This window comes from Nicotiana attenuata, unplaced genomic scaffold, assembly GCF_001879085.1.
Source record: "Nicotiana attenuata strain UT unplaced genomic scaffold, NIATTr2, whole genome shotgun sequence".
NCBI classification, from domain to species: Eukaryota; Viridiplantae; Streptophyta; class Magnoliopsida; order Solanales; family Solanaceae; genus Nicotiana; species Nicotiana attenuata.
In genome coordinates this window covers 220,085-241,899 of record NW_017670829.1, presented here as the reverse complement: position 1 = coordinate 241,899, position 21,815 = coordinate 220,085, and positions in this window count along the sequence as shown.

The following is a 21,815-nucleotide window of genomic DNA, read 5'->3' as shown; positions in this document are numbered from 1 at the left end:
CCTACTTGGATATCGTACCATAGTCCGCACATCAACCGGGGCAACTCCCTACATGTTGATCTACGGTACTGAAGCTGTAAATCCCGCCGAAGTCGAAATTCCATCTTTAAGAATCATACAAGAGGGTGAACTCAGCGACGCAAGATGGATACAAAGTTGCTATGAACAATTAGCAACAGAATGTCTAGAGCTTTCAACAAAAAGGTCAGACCCAGGCAGTTCACACCGGTGCAGCTGGTGCTGAAGCGGATCTTCCCCGCATCAAGATGAAGCCAAAGGGAAATTTTCACCCAATTGTCAAGGGCCTTACATGGTTCACAAAGTACTAATAGGAGGAGCACTCATAGTTGCAGAAATGGACGGAGAAGTTTGGCCAAAACCTATCAACTAAGACGCAATCAAGAGATACCATGTTTAGATTGTTTGCATTTCTTCATTAGATGTAACTGAACTGTGCTTGACCTGATTCCCGTTTAAGAGAGGATACGTAGGCAGCCCTGTGGGTTCGGTCACATCTTAATAAAATCTTCATTTTCCCCATGGTCAGAAACTGGGGTAGAATTCTGAGGAGGACCCTCAAAATTCCGGAGCAAGTCCAGCAAACTCCGTCATGTGCAGAACGGTCAAAGAATCGCTTATTAAACTGGGGCAGAATTTTGAGGAGGACCCTCAAAATTCAAATGCAAAGAAGTCGCAATGTCTCTAAAGTGTCATAGTCATTGATTCATCTAATTTACTCGATCTCGTAAACTACTATGTTTTCAAATAATTATATTTTTCAAATGCATGCATATTTTTCGAAAACTTTATCTCTATGGCAACAAGATGTTAACTGGGGTAGCTCGAACAGGATCTCCAGAGCAAAGCAAAGCAAAGCAAACAGGCGAGAGCATGAACCAACCTTCCCCGCAAAACTCACGAATTTTCTTTGGATGCAGGCACAATGAACATGACAGGAGTGTTTGCAAGTATACACTCATCAAAATCACTGTCTTTATAATAACAAAGCTGCAAAACTCAAATATGTCTCCAGATAAGAAAATACCCTGCTATCACTCACTAATCTTCTCTTGCATGAGACCAAGCATTGTCTCCATTTTGCATAAGGCTAAGCATTGCCTTACCCTACATGAGACTAAGCGTTGTCTCCACTTTGCATGAGGCTAAGTCCGGCCTCCCCAATTGCATAAGGCTAAGCACTGCCTTCCACTGCATAAGACTAAGCATTGTCTCCTCCTCTTTGCATGAGGCTAAGCCTTGCCTCTTTAACTGCATAAGACTAAGCATTGCCTTTCCTTGCATCAAGACTAAGCCCTGTCTTCTCTTCTTGCATGAGGCTAAGCCCTGCCTTCTTCACTGCACAAGGCTAAGCATTGCCTTTCCTTGCATCGAGACTCAGCATTGTCTCCTCCTCTTTGCATGAGGCTAAGCCCTGCCTCCTTAACTGCATAAGGCTAAGCATTGCCTTTCATTGCATGAGACTAAGCCTTGTATCCTCTTCTTGCATGAGGCTAACCTCCTCAATTGCATAAGGCTAAGCATTTCCTTCCATTGCATGAGACTAAGCCTTGTCTCCTCTTCTTGCATGAGGCTAAGCATTGCCTCCCTAACTACATAAGGCTAAGCTCTGTCTTTCCTTGCATAATACCGAATGCTATTCTACTTGAAATCTAGCACTATTTTTTGCTTTCCCGGGGCTAAGCTCTGTCCCAATCTTATAATAAGACTAAGCTATGTCTTGTTTCGCTTCTTATATGACCCAGAATCATGTCTTTGCATCTCATGGGCTGAAACATTGCCATTTTTGTCCAAAGGCATCATAGTCTAAAGACATCATCCTCATAGCCGGAAGACACCATGTCATGGCCTGAGGATCTCTCAATATTGCATAATATTATTCAAAGGCGCCATGGTTTAGAGGCACCATTATCATGGCTCGAGAACATCATTTCATGTCCTACGAATCCCTTATCACATGATTCATGGCCCGGGACATCATGGTCTAAGGACATCATCCTCATCGTCCGAAGACAATCTTCATGGTCCAAAGGGAATTTGCATCATGTTTAAATTCTCGCAATAACCCATATGTGTTTTGCATGCATCCTATTTTAAGTTTTGCAAGTGATCAGGAGGTAACCATTCTTCAAAGGGGAGCAATCTTCGCTCCGGTTTCCATTCACAACGTTCACATTCTGCAAATGTTTTAAACGTAACCGACTCTCGTCAATTATTCACTTTTCTCTATGGCTATTCAGATACTTGCTCTATAACACATCCGTTACGTCTCAGATTCACATTCATAACTCTGCACCCGATACTATCCTTCCCAAAAGAAACCTTTCCGAAACACGAACTTTTCCTATAACGATTCCATCGGTTTCATTTACCGTTGGGTCTAGAACTACACATGGCCTGATTCATGTAAAACCAGGGATATGTGTTGATACCCAATTTTTCCCTATGTAATTTTATATATACTCAATATTCTCAAAATAGTATGTACATGCATATATAAGCATACCCAAGAGTTTTGGTATTTTTCCTTATTTTAAAGATTTTTTAAAATCACTTTGTTGCCTATTTTAATAGTACAAAATTCAATAATTATTTCCAGACTATCATTTTTGGTGAATAATTTATTTTTATTCTCATATTTACACCTAGATACAATTAAGTTGATTTTTTGCATATTTTTTACAAATTTATTTGGTATTTAAAATCTAAATTGCATGTAATTGCAATTATAGCCTATTTTACAATTAACAGCATTTCATAATTATCAAATTATTTCCAGTATTTTTAAATTAATACTTATACATTATTAATTAGTTTAGTGCTTTTAATTTGTTTTAAAAATCATTTTAACTATTTTATACAAAATAAAAGGGGGGAAACTGGCTATTTAACATTTAGCCTCATTTCATTGCAATTATAGCCCATTCGGATTTCAATTTTAGCCCTCAATTTACCCAGTCCTAACCCCAATTGGACCGACCCATATTTCAATTAATCGACCCGGTCCAGCCTTGATTTAATCTGAGCCGTTGATCAAGTGAGATCAACGGCCCAGGTTCTATTTCCAAAATTAAATCTAACAAACCCCCCCCCCCCCCAAACCCCTCATTTCAGAGACGGTCTCTCTCTCTCTACACTGACTCTTGCTCTCCCTTCTCTCTAGAACCTTCTGGTTCTCTCCTTCGTCTCCGATGAATCGACCGCCTCTCCGGCCACCTCCAGCCTCACTTCTCTCGACCACCAGCCGCCGTGAAATCTTGTCTTGTTGATTCCCTCTATCTTCGAGACTCCAGAAGCCTCCACCATGCAAGATGGTCATCGGAAGCTCTGCCTGGTTTGTCCGCGACCTTTCTCCGATGGTTTATGGTTCGATGGTGCTGTGAGCATCATTATTAACGAGTTTCACAGCCAAGTTCCTTACTTCTCACTGGTTTATTACGAAACCCTAATTTTCTTAAAAACCTTGTCTTTTTAAACGATTTTTAACTTATTCTTTTGTGTTTTACACTACTCTCTACTAGATCTTTTCGATTGTTCAAGTTTTCAACGTTTTGTTCTTCTTTTAAAACTAGGGTTTCCTGAACCCTTTTGAAATCACTATATCTTCTGATTTTTTGAGTATTATGTGTTTATGTTTGTGTTATGTGCTTGTTGGTGTGATCTTCTGGTTACTCTCCGAGTTCCATGCTTTAATTTTGCTATTAGGGTTCCAGCCTTCTATTGATTCTGTGATTTCTTGCTTAGGGTTCTCTGATTTTCATGCCTATTGTGTTTTATAGGTCTAATTGCTCATCGTTTACCAAATATTCTGCTGATTTTGTGCATCTGTTCGAATCCCTGAAGTTGTATATGTTTTCCTTAGAAGTTTTACACTGATTTTTTAATCACTTCCTTATTTGTGAAATGCTCTCCTTACTTAGTACTGATTCCCTGTGATTTTCAATTTCATCCGTGATTCTTTGAACTAATTTGTGTGCACAATATGATGTCCTTATACTTTCCTTACTTGAAATATTCTGTATACTTTTACTACTCCTATTATGGAAATACCAGTCTTGCAAATAATAATTTTCCTTATTTGATACAATTTGTACCCGTTTGAACTAGGACTCCTTAATTGAAGGGAGTCCGAGGATTTAATTGATTCTAATTGGTATTATTTTCATAACTATGATCAGTCTATATGTGTTACCTTATTTTCCACTTGTTTTCAAAACTATAAGTAGTCTACCCTCTCTTTGAAAAAAAAAACAAAAGAAAAAAAAAGACAAGAACAAAAAAAGTTGATTGCTCTGAACTCTCTCTTACACACATAAGCATACTCAGTGTTCTCTCTTGTTTTCTACACATCCTCTCCCACTTTCCTGTTGATTACTGATTACTCAGTCGGCTGAAAGCCAAGACTGATTGATCTTTGGGGGCTTGCTCATTTATACTTTACTGCTCTATACATTGTTGATTGTTTGGTCTGCATACTACTGCTCACTTCCCTACACACTACTGCTCTACACTATCTCATCCTTGACTGGTATGCCCTCTATTTGATTTGTAGCATCCAAAACAATATGCTTTTATACATGCTTGCACTTTATTTGTTCTTCTATGCTTTACTATGGTTCTGCTGCCTTATTGCAACTAGCATGCCCCTGTGTGACTATCCTCCTATTAATCCAGCATGCCTATTGGTTTGCTTAATGCATGTTATCTCCTACTCCCTAGCCCCAGTACATTCTCAGCATGTGATCATGAGCCCTTTTGGTTGAAACCTGTTGACTGTCTAAGTTTTGAAATGCTTTCCTTTGGTATCTAGGTGCAACTATGTTGTCACATGTGAACTATTTACCCCACTCCCCTTTTCCCTATTTGTGTTTACTGCACGGAACTATATGATGTATTTTGTTTCTGAGTTTGTCAAAACTATCCCATTGTTTTTCTTTCAAAACTGTTTCTACATGGATCATTTTTTTTAAAAACTGTCTTTCAACTCAATATCTTTAAAGAAAATTCTATCACACTCTCACTACTCCTAGAGTTTAGGTTCTACCCCCCTTCGTGTAAGCATTGCCTTGGGCACCTTTGAGTACCCATTGAACTTTGATGCACAAGGCTGGTAATTCCACACTGCACTTGTTCAACATTTTGGTAATGTTTGGGTGCTGGTATTGGCCAAGGACCACCATTGGGCCCTTAGGGAACTTTGCCGCACCCAAACCATGGTCAAGGCTGTGAAACTCGAAAGAAGTGAGGTTGGAAGATCGGGCCTGATTGAAGGCTCCCTATAGAGTAGCCTCTTATTTTATCTTTCATTATGTAATTCAGCTATCATGGTTTGTAATAATTTGTAAACAACTGATCGGGGTTATAATGAAATTGGGAGGGATTATGCATGCTTAGTTTAATTAATGGGTAGAGAACATGTCTATAGGGTTTACTTACCAATTTGTGCAATAGAAGCCATGCGTAGGACATGCATCTTACACCTAGATATTCTGTTTTAGGCTCTTTACTTTCAGATTGTTATACTCACTTTTGTAGTTAGATAGTAATTAACGAACAACTGTTATGAAACTACTACTTCATTTAGAGACCATGCTTTAGGAGCTTTATGTGCATTAGACATCATGTTATTTAGGGTTGCAATTGCTGAACGCCTCACTAGCTATTTATTTAACAACACAAGTTTGTTTGACTGCGTCTTCTCTTTAAAATTGGAATCAATATGCATGTTCACCACTATTTTTTAAGACAAGAAGGCAATACATACATCGCCTAGGCAAGCTTTAGGCCTAACAATAATAAAGATGATTGATTTTGTTTTACTAGTTTCAAACTACTCAACCTTTTAACTTTCCCAACTCTTTTATCCGTCTCTCCGAAAGTCCACTCTTTTTTTGAAAGTCCCTTTATCTGGAAACTTGTTTCGTATTTATAGGCTCTCACTAATTTCCTGATTCGTGCTCTATTAAACTTTTAAATTACTGGTACCTTTCCACCCAGGATCACGTTATTTTGATATTTGTTTACTTAAACTATTGTATTTTCAAATCTCTACCTTTTTTTTCAAACGATGTTTTAACAATTCCCTCACCTTTACTTACTCAACTGTTTTCTTAGTTGTGTTTTTGCATGTCAAACGCTCTTCGGATCACTCAGTTGTGATTAAACCTTCTGCTAAAATTGATCTTTAAACTCGCGTTCTCTTAAGACCTTAGATGTGTTTGAGACGTGCTAATTATATATTTACTTGTGAGGGATCTGTGAGCCTCTTATTTGCCTTTGTATGGTTCCTTTATGTGCAGTCCTACTTGTTATGTATGTCACCTAGCATTTTGTACTTTAAACCTAAGGGTTCAGCCTAGTCCTCACCTTGTAGGAATAGTGGTCCTAAATACCCTCTAGGACTTATAGGACGGGACGGGTAATAGCACGCAATAAGCATTCAAGACCAATCCACACGTTTAAATAACCTTTACGGGGTGGGAAGGGTAGAATATGGAGATGATAACCGATGCGCTAATATCACGTGCGACCCCTCTTTGAGGAGTGATTGCTGGGTATTGCATTGAAGTGATCCATATTAATCATAAACCTAAGATCCATTTTCCTTTGTTTGTCTTTGTTTGCTCTCTTTAGAATTGTTTAGACCTTTCAAATCTCTGCTCTCTTTTCTACTTACTTTCACAAGTTTCAATTTAATTGCAAGTCCTTATTTGAGCCTTGATTGATTATTTGTAAAGTCACAACATAGCATGGACTAGTGGATCTTGAGGGGTGCCTAACACCTTCCCCTCGAGATAGTTTCTAGCCCTTACCCGAACTCTGGTTTTCAAACTCAAAAACCCTTAGTGTCCTAATGCACTTAATCATTAGGTGGCGACTCTTCAAATCCAAAAACCCAATTACCAAACGGGAATAGAGTTGTCTTCCCAAATGTCGTAAACCCGATTTCGCTTTAGGAAAGGGGGCGTCGACAATATGTAGGCAACTCAAAAATCGGATTTCGGCCTCTATTTTTAAATCATCCCATTCGGTCAAATCGGTCATCATTTCTTTACCCGATAATTCTTTTATCATTCCCAGGTAAAGAGGGGCAGCTGTTGATACCCAATTTTTCCCTCATATTTTAAATATATATAAGTATACTTTCAAAATAGTGCATATGCATCATCATTTGATTTATAAGCATACACAAATATTTTTTATAATTTTTTATAATTTTTAAAGACTTCAAACCAATTTATTCCTGTATTTTATTATATATAAATATCCGATAATTATCCTCAAAACTATTTTTATGATGATTTAATCATCTAAATTTACCATTTATACCAATATGAGGTTTTAAATATTGTCAGTGCATTTCTTATAATTGCATTTGCATTTTTAAGGTTAAATTGCACATTTTTTGCAGTAATAGCCCATATGCATATACAATTACATTATTCATACAGAAAATGACTTTTTATATTTTTATAATATTAAGTAATTATTTTTTATTCTTTTAAATCCAACCAAATCTTGTTCGCTTCTCTGATTTAAATGGTATTTCTGTCTATTTTCATCTTATTCTTTGCAGCACTTGATTTTTACCTTTTATTTATTTTAGATTTCTTCCGATTTGTGTACTTTACCTAAAATTAGGTTTTTGGAATTTTCTCTTTTCCTTACTGATTTCGATTGCTTTCCTTTCTAGTATTTGACTGATGATTTTCCATGTTTATGTGTTCGATTTCTACACTATATAAACCCCTCCCCATTCCCCTTTGAAACAATTCTCGAATCATTAAGAAAAATTACTAATAAATTAAAGTTGTGTGCTCTTTGGTCTTTAACAATCTTGTTCTGCACTTTGGTTCCTGGTCGGCTGAAAGCCAAGGCCATAAATTTTGGGTTCTTGTTCCTTTGTTGACATTCATAACACTGTGGTATTCCTTTCTTGTTTCATTTACCTGGTGAGTTACCAAACCTTTGTTATTTCATTCTGATTTAACATGTGTTTTCACTTCTGAAGATTGTTGTTCAATATATTTCTGGACTGTCCTCGTATGCAATTCTGACAATCTTACTTCAATTTTAAGATTCTCCTAGTCTAAATGCCATTACATTTGTAGACCTGAGTTGATTAATTTCTTTTAAATTTGCCTAGACTATGTATCTCTGATAGCCATCTCTTGAGTGTATAAGTTTGCTATTTGCCCTGTTATTGGAACATGCTCTCATATCCCTTTTCAATGGATTATTTGACTCAGTATGAGTGTATTCATTAAGTAAATAACAAGTCTATTTCTGAATCAGTTGTAATGTAGCCTGTTTTGATCTATTTTCATCATGTCTTGACTTAATTTCCCTAATTAGTTCTCAACATGTTAAGTCTTACTGTTAATTGATATGATCCCTTCTCGTGACACTAGCCTTTTACACTTAGCATAATCTGAACTCTCTTTTCTCTTCTTACTATAAGGCTGTCTTGCAACCTGTCTTATTATGCATTATGTGTTTAACTTGTTTTTTTTGTTGAATTTTTTTAAGTCTATTCTTAAATCTAAGCATGTTCTATTGCCTATCCTATGTGCTCAACTTGAATCTGTTTGTACCCCTCAGTGTTGTCCCTTAATTAGCCCACTCCTTTACTGTTTGGTTCTTATTCTTAGTCGGCTAAAAGCCAAGGCTATAGGGCTCTTGCTCTGACCTCCCTAGTGTGACCACTGCTCAGGGTCCAATTGAGACTCTTGTGAACTTTGACACACTAGGACTTGGTCTTCAGTCTATCCCTGAATCTCCTCTGTTAACCTCCCTAGTGTGAGCACTGCCCTGGGTTCTTGAAGCCCTTGGGAACTCTGACGCACTAGGGTCCAAGGTTCCTTGCCATATTTGTCCTAATTGCTCATGTTCTGTCCTATCTCACTTGCTGAATAAGCCAATGGGCTTGTGTACATGGCTGTATTTCTGATGGCTACTGGGTTTTGGCTATGAAAACTGTCTTCTAGAATGTTGTGAACTATATGAAGGACTGGCCTGGCCGGGTGTATCTTTGGGTCTGCTGTAGGCTCCCTATAGTTATTTATTTTTGTAATTTATTCCTATTCATTTTGGGTCTGTAATAATTGATGTAATAACATTTGGGGTGTTAGTAAAATCGGGAAAGGGGTACTATCTTAACATTTGCATTAAAATGGATAGGGATCCTGCCTATAGGTGCTTTACTCTGCTCAAACGTGTTATTATGTTAGAAATCCTGCCAATAGGTATTCTATTTTGCTCAAAAATGTGTCATTATGCTCCAACATGTTCGATTATTATGTGTCAGTAATCCTGCCTCTAGGTTCTTCACTTGGTTCAAATGTGTTATGCTCTTACCTGTTAGAAACCATGCCTATAGGATTACGTTGATTCGCAAATACCTGATCTTTGCAATGTTCACGTAGAGATCATGCCTATAGGAGCATAATCAGATGCCATTTCTGTTATTCTCATTACATTGTCACCCGCCTAGAAAGCATGCCTATAAGGATAAAATGTTGTAAAATCAGGTAAGAATTGTCAATCGCTAGAAATCCTGCCTATAGGATATTCTATTAGTGCTGCTAACCTTAGATCTTCAAACAACTGCATAATCACATGAGGACTAGATACCTAATACGACAAAATTACTGTGTTACCTTTATAATGCTAGAACCCAAAATCACTTAGCAACCATGTCTATTGGATTAATAACTTATAACCCGTAGTCTCAAAGATAAGCATGTAATATCAGATTCCCTAAACTGTGCACCTGTTCAGAAAATTGCATTTTACATTTGGAACTGCTGCATGTATTAAAATCCTGAATCACATAAAGATCATGCCTATAGGATTCAATAATTTCAATTAGTTTAAAATCTGCAACTATCAAATGCAATGTGTTTGCGTTCATTCGTTGTCAAAGTGTGGAGGCTAACTTGAGCCCTTCACTGCTTTTATATGAAGTCCAACCTATTTTGCATGACGATTAGTTTTATCATCTTGAGTAGCGTAAGTTAAAGTCTAGAACTACCTAAATAGAGGTCTAAAGCCTCCTGGACCATAGGCATGGGACGGGTAGTGCACGCATAGGGTGAGGTTTAGAATCAACTAGTGCGCTTTAGGTAACAACTTAAACATAGTAATCGGGTAGCAGGAGATGATAGTCTGTGCACGTTGAATAATACGAGTAACACCCCATCTTGAGGGAGTTACGAAGTATTATTTATGTTGCACGGGGTGATCCTTTAGGCTAATAAATTTAGGACCCCTCCCCCCACCTTGTCTTTCAATCAATTATTTGTGTTTAATAACGAACTTCCCAAATTCTTTGTTTTCTTATCTTTGATCGCATAGACTAATTAATATAATCGAGTTCGGCCGGGACTCACAGTTGTGGACCTCGAAGAGTGCCTAACACCTTCTCTTCGAGGTAATTTCGAGCCCTTACCCTATCTTTGGTGACGCAGACTAGTCAAATAGAGTTATCTGCAAAATAGGTGCCCTAATGCACCTCAAGCCCGTTAGGTGGCGACTCTCTCTTTTAACGCCCTTCATTTAAAAGAGTTGTCACACGTCGAAGCCCGATTTCGCGAGAAAAAGGGGCGCGACACCAGCGTCACTGTCTTGGCGTGACAATCAAGAATAGCATAATGGGGAAACAACCAGTTCATGCCCAAAATAATATCAAAGTCTAGCTTACTGAGCAATAATAAATTGGCTCTGGTCCCAAAACCACTAAGAACAACCAAACACGACTGATACACACGGTCAACAACAATAGAATCTCCCACATGTGTAGACACATAAACAAGAGAACTCAAAGAATCACGGGATACACCCAAATACGGAGAAAAATAAGATGACACATAGGAGTAATTGGAGACTGGATCAAATAAGACCGATGCATCTCTATGACAGACTGGAACAATACCTGTAATGACAGAGTCGGATGCAACTGCCTCTGTCCGAGCAGGAAGAGCATAATATCTGGCCTGATCTCCCCCTCTAAAGCAACCTCTCCCTGCCCGACCTCCACCTCAAGCTGGCTGAGCAGGTGGAGTGGTAGCTGGTGCTGTAACCATAGCCTGAGGACTTGGTGGAGCACGCGATGCCTGAGTAGTCTGTGGAGGTGCACCCCTCCTGAGTCTTGGGAAATCCCTCAGTACATGACGAGTGTCGCTACACTCAAAACAAGCTCTCGGAGGACCTGGCTGCTGTGGCTGGCTCAAGCTTGATCAGCTGGACTTGCCGCTTTAAAGTACCCCGTGCAGGAGGTGCACTAGATAATGGCGGTGCATAATAGGGAGCCTGGGGCCTAGGAGTGGCCGGAATACCGCTGGCGGCTGGAAGTGCTAAATGAACAGGGCGACTCACATAGCCCCTACCATAACGAGCTGTAGCTGCGGCACGAATACCACTATAAGTTCCAGACTCTCGAGACCTCTTGGCCTCTTTCTCCTATCTCTCCCGAATCAACATACCCTCCAATCTCCTAGCAATCCCCACTACCTACTGGTATGCGATGTCCATCTCCAACTCTCGGGCCATGCTAAATCGGATACTGGGGTTGAGCCCCTCGATAAATCGACGAACCCGCTCTCGAATAGTAGCAACCAAGGCTAGTGTATTCCTAGCCAAATCACTGAACCGGACTGCATACTTTGAAACGGTCATAGAACCCTGGCGTAACTTCTCAAACTCTACGCGCCATGCATCTCTGAGACTCTGGGGAACATACTCTCTCAAGAACATATTCGAGAACTAGTCCATGTGAGTGAAACTTCCTCCGCTGGACTACTCAACTCATATGCACGCCACCACTGATAGGCCGCTCCTCTAAGCTAGAACGTAGTGAAAGAAACCCTACTAGACTCCACAACATCCATAGTACGGAGGACACGGTGGAACTCCTCAAGAAAACCCTGGGCATCCTCTGACGCTAGGCCACTAAAAGTAGGAGGGTGGTACTTCTTGTACCTCTCAAGCCTGAGCTGCTCCTCCTAAGAAATTGTTGTCCTAGCCTCGGGCCGAACTGGGGCTACCGGCTGTACTAGTATGACCTCTGGAACTTGTTCGACCTGAACCTCCTGCTCTGGGGAACGTTCGGCGGGAGTCTGTTCTCCTCCCCCGGCCTGAGATGTGGCAGGAGCTAGTGGAATCAACCCTGCCTGAGCTAAAGTGCCAAACATGCTCAGAAACTGGGCAAGGGTCTCCTGAAGAGCTGATGCAGTAACACGCGTCTTAGGTGCCCACGCTCCAACTGGAGCTACTGGTGGCTCCTCGGTAGCAGCTCGTGCGGGTGCTCAGGCTACACCACGTGGACGTCCTCGGCCTCTACCCCGATCCCAGCTTCTCATTGCTCCAACAGGGGCGCGGGTGTCTGGTCATCAGATCCGGTTGTACGTGTCTCACCATCTGCGAGAGAAAAGAAAGACAGAAGTTTAGAATCCTGTAGTCAAAATCTCGCACGTTAAGGAATCAAAGAAGTGAAATTTTTCCTAGAAGTTCCATAGCCTCCCGAAGATAAGTACAGACGTCTCTGTGTCGATCCGCGAGACTCTACTAAACCTGCTTGTGACTCATTAACATCTACGAACCTAGAGCTATGATGCCAGCTTGTTACGACCCAAATTTCCCTCCGTAAGATGTCGTGAAAGCATCTAGTCTCTAAGACTAGGGGAGCCTACCAATTGCGGAATAACTAAAATAATAACACTAATAACGACTATACTTCACAGATATATATAATACTGCAAACTGTCGGTCGACGTGTACAAGTAAAACCAACAACTGGAGTATAAACAACTCCCCAAATCGGTAGTCATAAGCCACAAGCTCTAAGGAATGTACTAACTGTCTCTATACATCAACATCTAAGAGAATAAAGAAGAAAGACAACATAAGGATAGAGGGGGGACTCCAAGGTTTGCGGACGCTGGCAGATATACCTTGAAGTCTCCACGTGCTCACTGCTCACATATATTGGGGCTGGTAGGAGGTACCTGGGTCTGCACACAAACATGTATAGAAGAGTAGTATGAGTACACCACAATGGTACCTAGTAAGTGCCAAGCCTAACCTCGATAGAGTAGTAACGAGATCAGGTCAGGGCCGTACTGAAATATAATAATTAAGGCAGAAAATATAGTAATATAATTAAAAGATTGAGATTTAACAATGAGAAATTACAGAAAGGTAACAACACAGCATATGGGGTAAACAACAAGGGCATTCCCGAGGTACCAACTCGTAGTCCCAAAAGTAAATACTCAACAGGGGAGCTCCCGAGGTACCGCCCGGTAGTCCCAAAAGTAAATATGCAATAGGGGAGCTCCCGAGGTACCGCCTCATAGTCCCAAAAGTAAACACACAGCTCTTAACCGATAGAACAACGAATTCACAGCAAGAAATCCTACCGCTAAAGACTAAATACAAAATCAAGGAAAACATGAATCCAACTAAGCATGTTGCACAGAATTCAAGTAAGAATTTAGACACGTAGACATGCGATATTAGGCTAAACATGATAACTACACATGCTGGGATAACTCTTATATGATAAAACATGTTACTACTTAGCGAAAACCGAATTTTCAACATTTAGCCCGTGTATGCACTCGTCACCTCGCGTACACCGCACTCACATATCACAAATTGTTACAACAGTACCAAATCCTAAGGGGATTTACCCCACATAAAGTTAGATAAGTCACTTACCTCAAACCAAGAATCGACTCAAAGCTAAACCACGGTTTTGCCTTTCAAACAAGCCTCCGAACCAACCAAATCTAGCAAATTTACCAACCAAACGATTTAAAATAAGCCTTAGGAACTACAAACGAGTGAAAAGGTTCAATTTAGGTCATTATTAAAGAAGTCAACAAAAGTTTACTCCCAAGCTTGGTTGGTCTAAACCCGAATTTCAGACCAGTAACCAATTACCCATTCACCCCCGAGCACGGTTATGTAATTGTTTCGAAATCCGACCTCAATCTGAGGTCTAAATTTCAATTTTACAAAAATTCCAAATTCTACCCAAATCCCCAATTTCCACCATTAAAATCCTAGATTTTAGGCTGAAATTTTATTAAATGTATTAGGTAACTGAAAGAAAATAGGTTATAATCACTTACCAACGAATTGGGGAAGAAGAGCCTTAGAAAACTCGCCTCTAAGGTTTCTAGGTTTGAAAATTTGAAAGAGTGAGAGAAATCCCGTCTAACTCAGCTTTTGACCAGGCGCAGATATCGCAATCGCGACCCGGGGTTCGTAATTGCGTACCCCGCAAATGCGAGATTTCTTTCGCAAATGCAAAGTTCCCACATTTCTGCTAACATCGCATTTGCGATGATTTGTTCGTAAATGCGAACTGGACCTACTGCAAATGCGACCCAATTGATCGCAAATGCAAACAAGCTTTCCCCCCAGTCCCCATCGCAAATGCGAACAATTTGTTTGCAAATGCAGACCTGACTCTTTCGCAAATGCGGTAGACAACTCGCAATTGCGAGAAACTAATCCCCCAGCCCATGCTCGCAAATGCGATGGTTTCTTCGCAAATGCGAGGATCTTATTTGCGAGCCAGACCTCGCAGTTGCGAAGTCTGCAGCAGACACCAGAAGCACAAAGGCTTCAACTATAATTCCAAGTCCAAAAATCCTTCCATATCCTATCCGAAACTCACCCGAGCCCTCGGCGCTCCAAACCAAACATGCACACAAGTCTAAAAACCTCATACGAACTCGCTCGCGCGATCAAAATACTAATATAACACCTAGAACTACGAAGCGGACACCAAATCAAATGAAACTTTCAATGAAACTTAAGAACTTCTATTTCAACAACCGAACGTCTGAATCACGTCAAACCAACTTCGTTTCTCACCAAATTTGACAGACAAGTTATAAATATAGAAATAGACCTATACCGAGTTTCGGAATCAAAATACGAGCCCGGTGTCGCGCCCCCTTTTTCTCGCGAAATCGGGTTTATGACATTTTGAGGGACGACTCATTCCTTTTGGAACTGAGTTTGCAATTGAAGAGTCGCCACCAAATGATCAGGGTGCGTTAGGACACCAAAAGAGTTTGATTTGAATAACCAGAGATAGGGTAAGGGCTTGAAATTATTCTACGGGGAAGGTATTAGGCACCCCTCAGAATCAACTAGTGTGGTTCCCGGCCAGACAATTATTGTGAATTGAGGTGCAATCAGCATATAGGCAGATAAGGCTCAAATAAGATGGGATTTCAACACATAACGATTTGAAAGTAAACAGAGTTTGAAAGGACCATTAGAAAGGCTAATTTTTAAATAAAGAGCTAAATGCTAAAGAAAAGAAATAAAGAATAAATGGATGGGGGGTTCCTAGGTTTATTAATAATATGGATCACTCCACACAATGTCCGGTAATCACTCCTCAATGAGGGGCTACACGTGACATTATCGCGTGGTCATCATATCCATATCTACCCATCCCACCCCGTTAAGGCATTTAAAGCGCGGATTGGTATCGATTACCTATTGCATGCTATTACCCGTTCCACTCCTATCAGTCCCGGAGGCACTTAGGACTACTAATCCTAAAGGGAGGGATATTAGACTTATTTGGGGTTTCAAAGGTAAAATTCTAAGGCGACAAATAAAAACACATATTGTATATTTTGGGAGACACATGAACATATAAGGCTCAATTATGCCTCCTTGAACAGAAACGCATATAATAGCATGCCTTGCACGCACTGCTTAGGTCTGATTAGAATTAAATGTGAGGGAGTTTAAAAGTTGGGGCAGATTGGTTTATTACATAATTCAGATGAGAAGCCCGAATCAGGCCTGCCTGCTGGTTGTAATAACTAATAGAAGCGGATTCAGTTTTCAATTATTACTCTAAGGCTTGCCTAAGTTCTCAGACGGGATCCTATAGGCATGGTATCTACTGAACTCAGAAGGTGGTAAGACAGTAAAGCTCAAAATGAATTGTTTGAAATCATAAAATGCATGCTTGTTAACATTGTAAGGCGAGGGACTTAAATTATCAAAAGAGATGCAGAATTAAACAAATTGATTACAGGTTATGCGGGTGATAGTATATGTTATCACTGATTTTACGTCTAGCATTGGATGAAGAGAATCTGATTTTACAGTCCTATAGGCATGGTTTCTATATATAGTTGAATATGCAGAATTAGAACAGTCCTATAGGCATGATTTATAAATGTAGTTGAATATGCAGAATTAGAACAGTCCTATAGGCATGATTTCTAGGTGAAGTTGAATATGCGGAATTGTAACAGTCCTATAGGCATGATTTCTACCCTTTGCATGCATAGTTACCCCAACCCTGTTTCACTAACAAACCCCAGGTATTCTTTACAAGTTATTACAAACCAGAGTAACAAATACATTAGAAAATACAAAGAAAATAATTACAACCATAGAAGGCCTGATTCTTGACTTCCTGTCTGAATTATGAGATAGACCAACTCAAAGACCACCGATCCAAAGCCTTTCTCCAATTTGAGTGTGTCAGAGTTCCCTAAGAGCCTCAATGGGACTCCGGGCAGTGCTGACACCCAAATTGTATTACCAGAATAGGGACAAGTGCAGTGTGGAAGTGCCAGTCCTCAAGTGTCCAAGTTTAGAGGGAGCTAAAAGTGTCCCAAGGAAAGGCTCACAAGAGGGGGGGTAGAACTTAAGTCTAAGAGAGAGTGCAAGTGAAGAAACAGAGTCCGTAGGGAATAAAGGAGAGGGAAATAGCCACAAACAAGTTGATAATTTCATACAAAGGGATTCAGGGGGGTTGGGGAATTACAAAGAGCCTATGCTTAGGCAAGGGTAAGCTTTGGGAATGCACAGCAATAGAAGATGCTGGCATGCCTATAAGCTCACCAGAACACACAATAGCAGAGAAATATAGAGGTTAGGATCCCAGGGATCAAGCTTGAGTCATGGGCAATAATATGCAATACTCTCATGCCTCAAACAAACCCTAAGCATTGAACACATTGGGGTGGGGGTTTAGGATGCATAATAAATTCAGAAAATGCATAAGGAAATTATAGCATGCTAGAATAAGTACTGAACTAAACACAAGCGGTAGGAAGGCAAGAAGGTAAAAGCATTAAGAAAACACATTGTTGTGATGCTGGAATCTTAAAATCAGAACATACCAGTTCAAAGAAGCAAAAATACAGTAAAAGCAGGTGACAGGACTTTGAAGGCATGCCAAAGCAGAAGTAGTAAAGCAGGAGAGAATGTTTTGAGTGTAAGTGATTTTAGAATTCAGAGTGTTCGTGTCCCTTTTGTGTTAATGAAAGAGCATGGTATTTATAGTTTGAAAACAGGTAGAAAATAAGGCAAGAATCATAGTTCAGCAGTAATTATGGAACTATGTGTCAATTAAAATCAAATCAGTATAGGACTTCCTGTAATTAAGGGTTTAAAATCAAACGGTAATGGGCAGAAATCATTTAAGGAAAGAAATCAAGTAAAAACCATGTATAGAATAGACCATTAGGGGTAAGTACATAGGGGTTTAATTAAGGAAACAACTATTGCAGAATCAGTAAAAATACTCGGTTAACTAAATAGGTAAGAAAACAAAGTAAAGTTACAAAATGTGGAGACAATCGAAAATCAGTACATAGCAAATTGAGGAGTCAATGATTTCAAAATCATTGACTTAAGGAGAGTAACATGGGTTCCCATGAATAAACCAAGTTAAAGACAAGAGACTCGAAAGTCTAAAAGGGAAGTTTTCGAATTAATCCAAGAAACAGGGAATCAATAAAACAAGGAAAGAATCAATTACACGAGTGCAATCAGAATTACACAAGGAGGTTTGAAATCAGTTCAAAATTGAAGGTCATTTTAGAGGGAAATTTAACATATAAAAGAGTGCATACACATTAGGTACGTGAGGCTGAACTCATGACAAAGAGAAAACATCATGCAATAGCAAACACAAGGTCAGTAGCTAATGAACATGGTAGTCACATAGGTCGATTTCAGTAACGTAATAGAGAAAAGAGAGAGTATCAAATAGCATGCAAAGAGGTCAAGTGGAAAGACCTCATAGTAGAGTTTAGCAGGAAGTCAAAATCGCATAAAGAAGCAGAAGATTTCGGAATTCAGTCGAGCAGCAGATGAAGCAACTTCAGAGACTCGAATAGGTTCAAAGAAATTGGGGTTTTGAAACTAGTCGAATTCAGAGCATGACGAACAAATGAATCACATAGCAAATAATCTCAGAACTCGAATGAACCCCAATTTTTAGGGTTTTCACCATCAATCGAGTATAGAGATGAAAGACAAGTAAATCAGACAGAATACTAACAAAATAAATTCAGAAAATCTCAAAAGGAACTAAGACCTTTATCATGCACATTCCAGTAGAAGACCAACATAAAGAAACACAGTAGAAGAACAACATAAAGAAACACAGTAGAACATGTTAAAAATCAGAAAAGCTTCGAAATAATTTAATAAAACCCTACATCGGAAAAGATAAAGGTTCTGAAGGTAAAGTTTTAGAAGAAATTTTGTAAAAACGTTTAGAGGTTTAGGGCAAACACTGATCTAAACAGATATAAAAGAAATCAGAAGAACCTCAAAGATTAGGGTTTCAGAAGAAACCCAGATGGCGAGAAAGGCTTGGAAGGACATCGGTCTAAGCAGGAGAAGCCAAGAGTCAGGCTTGAATAGCCATGGCTGGCCGGAGCAAGGTCAGAGATGACCGGAAACAGCCATAGAACTGAAAGCATCCGAGGTCTGGACCAAGCTTCTTCAAGGTCTGGTCTTGAAACCATAATACTGGACCACTTAGAAGTCAAGGGAGGTAGATACAGCCCTCCAATGGCTTTGGAAGCCATTAATTTGGACGATTTTAGGGTGGAAGCTGAGGGAGGCGGCTAGGGTTTGTGAGGAGCTTGAGAGAGAATTGGGAGAAGGAGGGAATTCAAAGGCGGCTACAGATGAAAGATGATTAGGGCTTTGGGGTAATTGGGAATTAAAAATTGTAAGGGAAATAGGGACCGTTGATCTGGGAGATCAACGGTTGAGATTAGAGAGGGTAGGTGGGAAACGGATCTGGGTTGGTTTGAACGGGGTTTGGGTCAGGGTAATTGGGTTTAAAAATTGGGTTCAAATTGGGGGTTCAAATAAGGCTAAAATTGAAATAAACGGGGCTAGTATTTAAATAGCCATTTTGTTTATTTTACAAAAAATAGTAGAATAATCTCTGAAAATAAATTAAAGGCACTAAAATGATTAATAATATGTAATTATTAAATTAAAAATACGGGAGTTAATTTTATAATTATAAACACAATTAAACCTTAAAAGAGGCTAATATTGCAATTATATGCAATTTAACTTTAAAAATACTAAATAAATTTATAAAAATATGAAAAAATTATGTTAGCTATATTTTAGTATAGGTATGCGAATCCAATAAATGAATTACCAAAATGATAATTTTTGGGAATAATTATTGGGTTTTTCTTGATAAAATAGAGCAATAAATTGATTTAAAAATCTTTTAAAAATTTAGAAAAAATAATAAAACATTGGGACATACTTATATATGCATATACATGCTATCTTGAAGGTATTTTGCATATTAAAATATACAGAAAAAAATTGGGTATCAACACCCGGTATCAGCAAAGTCAAACATTGGTCAAATCTTTAAATTCTTTAAACCTTTAAACTTCAAATTTCGACAAAAAGCGATAACTCGAGCTAGGGACCTCCGAATTCGATTTCGGGCAAACGCCCAGGTCCCAAATCACGATACGAACCCACCAGGACAGTCAAAATACTGATCCAAGTCCGTTTACTCAAAACATTGACCGAAGTCAACTCAAATGGATTTTTAAGGAAAAATTTCATATTTTATCAATTTTTAACATAAAAGCCTTCCGAAAAAGCACCCGGACTGCACACGAAAATTAAGGAAGGCTTAAAGAAGCTATTGGAGGATTCGAAACACCGAATTAAGGTTTAAAACTCTAGATGATCTATCGGGTCATCACAAGATCAATGGGCTGAGTCAATAAATAGGCGGGTCAATGACCCACCCAAAAGTAATTTGGGTTGAGATGAGCTGGGTCAAGTTGGGCTAAAATTTGGGTCATAGCCCAACCCGCCCAATTCTTACCAAGCTTTAACTAATGTGTATTATTTTCTTATAAAATTTTTAATTATCAATAAGACTTTTTTTTTTCTTTTGTTATGGTCGTATATAACATATCAAACGAAAAAAAATTATTTTAAAGATATTGTAGCAAAGTTACTCATGGATCAATTTGGACTAAAAATCAGCCCAACTGTTGACTGGTTGAAATGAATTGGATCAAGATGGATTAAGTTTAACAAATGAGCGGGTCAATGACCAATACAACCCTGGGCGAATTGGACAAGTCAAATGGGTTTTAGTTCAAATTATCACCCCTAATTAAAGATACCTATAGTACTTAATTAAGTGTGGGAAATATAGATTTTTATCTTTGACTTTTCTAAGCCAAGGAACTTGTCACTATCAACATTGACTCTGGCCAATTGTTCTTGAGTAAACCAAATATCTAGTTTATTAAAAATAATCTCCTTTTTCCTTTAGAAGTAGGGAAAAGTGGGATCATCATGTTACGAAGAATTAATAAATCTGTGTATATGACTTTGCAACTCCTAACTGCATTCCCACTTGCCAAGTACGTTAACAGGAAATGATCAAGTTTGAAATGTAAGTCAATTTTTTTCTTTCAATTATGAGAAAGCATTTATTACGTCTGTTTTTCATGTTGAATTTTTATATACGGATAAAGATCGATCTAAATCTAGTATATTGCAGCTTCTTCATGGAAAATGACTGTTTATCTCCAACTATTACCGGCCACATAATGATAGGTCAAAAGAATTTTGAGTCTAACTTAACCTCAAAATTATTTCATGAGGTGAGCGAATTATACTTTATGCATGTGTAAAATACTATACTCCATTATATTTTGAACAATTTTAGTGAAGTTTTTTGCACTTCGGTACTAAAGGCGAGAATTGCCAAGATCATACAATTTATTACTGGCTTCGTCTTTAATAGTGAAAATTGCCGAAAATCATATAATTTGTGTAGACAACAGTTCATTCCCTTGACAATTTGTGGCATTCCAACACATATTGATGATACATACCAAATTGACTAGGACATATTTCCTTATATTTCCCTTTGAGAATTGTCGATAGACATTTTTTGCTTTATGTGTTGACTAACCATTAAGTAATCATGAAAAGTCAAGAGGAATGCTGCTTGCTGGGGAAAGTTAATTGGGGTATTATTACTTTTAGCTCGCGCCAGAAATTATTTACATTTGATAGCCGAAAAAGTGTATAAAACTTGTATAATTTTTGTGTATAATATACAAAATGTATATATATACAAAAAATATAAAAAATTTATACATTTTTCGACTATTATTTTTACAGCGGCTATACAACATCATTTTTCCAAGTTAATTTTATTGAAATGACAAGATATGGTATTGTTACTTATAATTAGTTTTAGAAAAGTATAATGGATTTTGTCCACTTTAGCATTATAGTTTCTTTACTATACTTTGGATTTGACCAGTTTTCTCTAATCTAATACTTTAAAATAACACTAAAGGTGGCTAATATGTCACAATGAAGAAAAATATGGCGTAAACAAATTAAAATATTGTTATAGTATTATGGATGATACTATCTCTTCAGGCTCAGAGTCAATGGATTCGAAAGTGGTTGACTGTTACGACGTAGCT